This window comes from Chinchilla lanigera, unplaced genomic scaffold (genome assembly GCF_000276665.1).
Source record: "Chinchilla lanigera isolate Chin_1 unplaced genomic scaffold, ChiLan1.0 scaffold00009, whole genome shotgun sequence".
NCBI classification, from domain to species: Eukaryota; Metazoa; Chordata; class Mammalia; order Rodentia; family Chinchillidae; genus Chinchilla; species Chinchilla lanigera.
The window spans coordinates 2,831,763-2,835,142 of record NW_004955410.1 but is presented as its reverse complement, the minus strand read 5'-3'; positions in this window follow the sequence as shown (position 1 = coordinate 2,835,142).

The window sequence follows — 3,380 nt, the reverse complement described above, 5'->3', positions numbered from 1 at the left end:
TGGTCCTAGAAACATGGTGTGGTCTAAATAAACCCAACTGGTGCAAGCAGCCCCTTTAGGAAATGCGGTAAAAATTCTCCAGAATTCAACTAAGTGCTTTTCTAACTTCTTTTTAAAAATCCTCTCAGTTTAACATTGTGTGCGTACATTTACACTTGCCATAGGAAACCTGAATTCAATTAGCAAAACATGTAGAAAATATTCTGCAGACAACATTGTTTGGTGAATATTTATTTCTTTCCCATCTCATTTGAACCAAAATGAAATCGCTTGTGACGGTACAGACGAACGGTGCAGTGTGGAGTACAGACCCTTACTGTCATTGGTCTCAGCAGCTTGCCGCCAGACGCAGTAACGTCTCACGGCTGACAATCAGGGAAAAGAAATCGTTCGGACCCCATCGAGCAAGTATAAGGATAGCGCAGAGACAAAAATACCTTAGCATAGTGCTGTAGCTTAAAACTAAGCCATTTAAACACAAACAGAACACATTCAGTTTGCAATGAAAGCCAATATATAAAGCTATCTTCCCAAGGGGAAGAAATACCAGCTTAAATAACGCTGCTACAACCGAGCGTTTGTGACGAATCTGTTTATATCTGATTAAATGCAGCAATTGTTGGCCTGAAAAATGAGTACTTCTTTTAAAATGTAACTCAGCCTGGTGCTCTGCCATCAGGAAAATAAATGGACCCCTTATTATCACAAGTGTAGCATTTTCTCCCGGGATCTCAAGTATCTGCACAATACTAAATACTTTTCTTAATACATTTGACAAGTCAAATGACAATTCATTTTTAAGGACAACAGCTGCTGTGTTGGTTTCATGCTGAACATTAACACTCAAAATGGTTTACTGTACTGTACAAATTTTACAGATATTCATAATCACTGTGAAGATTTACAAAACCCTGCACACACCCTACAGCAAACATGAAACAGTCAAACACCCTCACGATTTAACTGTTTTTGGAGAGGAAAAGAAATCTCTAATTTATCCATGCAATTGCCCCTTCCTAAACAGGCAGTGAATTTCTGTTCACATTTTTCTTGGATTTGTGAGTGCTCACCTCTCTTTTCCTCCCTGTTTCTCCTAGTTGATAGGTTTGCACTGAAATATTCAGTAACTAGCACAAAAGGAAGAGGTGGCAACGTAGAATGTTAGGAAGAGAAGAGCCTGCGAGGTCTGGAAGGAATTGACTCCTCTGAAGCAATCTCGGTCTCTAGCTCCAGGGTGACCCTAGGCTGAGGGAGGAGGAAAACCTCGGCTTGTGTCAAGGTCTGTTCTACTCTCAAGGCCTCTCCGTGCACGGACAGTACCAGAGGGAGGCTGACAAAGGGGGGCTGCGGTGGGGTGGTAACCCTTTGGGACTCACATGGGAAGCTGTGAGTCTGTATCAGCGACCCGGCCCGCAGGTGTCTGCCTTTGCGCCCTTCCTAGTCAGAGGAGGAGGGTGCCCCTCCACTCATTTTAATTTCCTAAGTCTGGGCGCTTCTGAAAGGAGATCCTCAATTTGAATTCTAAGCCCAGACAAAGCAAAGACTATGGCAATATGTTTCTGATGCGGGTTTCAGACTCTCCAGAAAGACTAAGCTCCGCAGATGAGTTGGGTTGTGTTTTGAGAAGGCAGCAGTGGTTGAAGTAGTAGTGGCGGTGGTGGTGGTGCTGGTGGCGGGAGTGGCGGTGGTGGCGGGAGTGGCGGGAGTGGCGGTGGTGGTGGTGGTGGCGGTGGTGGTGGTGGAGGTGTGTGTGTGAGTGTGTTTGTATGTGCTGAGGGAAAGGGGGTGGGAGAGTGTGATGGGGCACTGGACATCTTTGGAAACCTCTCTCCTCTGTCCTCTTCATCCTCCCATTCTCTCAGCTGCCACCATAAATAGGCAGGAGGCAAGGAAGACGATGCATGAGTATACACACACCTGTGTGTAATTTAGTACTGTCCCTAACTTGGGACCTCCTTGTATCAAATTTCTTTCAAAGCTGCATTTTCATAATTGAGATAGAATTTTATTTTCCCAGAATCACCTCTAGAACTTTATGTAAAATGTTTACGTTCTGATTAATAGTCATTTTATTTTAGTTGAGTGTCTTACATGTGCATGTAGTTCCTAGAACCCGTCGCTAAAGACGAATATTTTATCAGACTTTAGTTTTAATTGCTTCTGTGTATTGAGATTAAAATGATTACTTATGCCATCTCTGCCTTATTTTTTATTAAAATTCGTAAGTAGATGGTCCTGTTTTTCTCATGTGTTAAAGGAAGAATACTGTCAACAAAGTGTGCTTTATTCATTTATTTGATCACTGTTTGAGTATTTCAGGTATAAACTTTGGTAAGGAGCCTGCGATCTGGGCTGATGGTGAAAGCTTTCTAAATTGGGCAGGCTTTTTAAAAAGACGACTTTCCGGACCAGCTCCTTCCAGGTACTCGTGGCGGGCAGCAGGGGCCTGCGGATCCCTGGGCGAAAGCAAGTGGGCTTCTTTGCCTCTGTCCCTTTCCCCTGTGTTTGTACCGGTCGATCTGAAATGTGGAAGGCTGTCTGAAAGAACTCACTAAATTTCCTCAGAAATATTTGTGCACCTACGAGTTTTAGAATGAGACTGTCAGCTAGTACCAAGTATCGACACTTCAGCCTCTTAGTTTTACAGCCCGTGACTCTGAAGGCTACGATAAATATATACATTGTCTTGTAAATAAATATGTATGATTGTTTCTATGTGTAATGCACTTGCTTTTGCTTTTTATTTAAATGCAGTGTCTTGAAAATTCATATTTTCGGAAGCTAACTGCTAAATACTTAAAACAGGATAAGGAAATTCCGCGAGAAATAAACATTCTCAAAAACAGAAACTGGCAAACGTGAAAATGCTCTGAATATCTCAGTAGTTAATTGAATTCATGAAACAATTCCCTCTGTGTTCATGTAAAACAGAAGAAACTTTGATATCTAAGAGCAAAATGTTCTAACATTTTCACAAATAAATTATATTTCCAGAATATCTTTAAGCGTTCAAGGTTGATTTTTTTTCCCAGAAAGCTGCGAAGTGTAGGTTTTCGTGGAGATTCAGCGTTGCGATACCATCGGGCCTTGGAGAGCAAGGAATTATCTACCGGCGCGTCACCTCCGTCTGAGAGCAGGACGACGCTGGCATCTGCGCTTTCTGGAGAGGGACCGGGTGTAGTATTCACTCACACTCTGCTTTCACTTCTTAACAGCTGCAGGAGAAAAAGAAACGTGGGCGCGGACACCGTCCCGGGCAGCAGAGGGCAGCAGGAGTCTTTCGGCGAGAGCGCACACCGCCGACGCTCGGGTCCGGACGCCCCGAAACCCTGGCGCGGAGCCGGTCTCCTCCCCGCGCGCGGCGGGGCGGGACGCGGGAG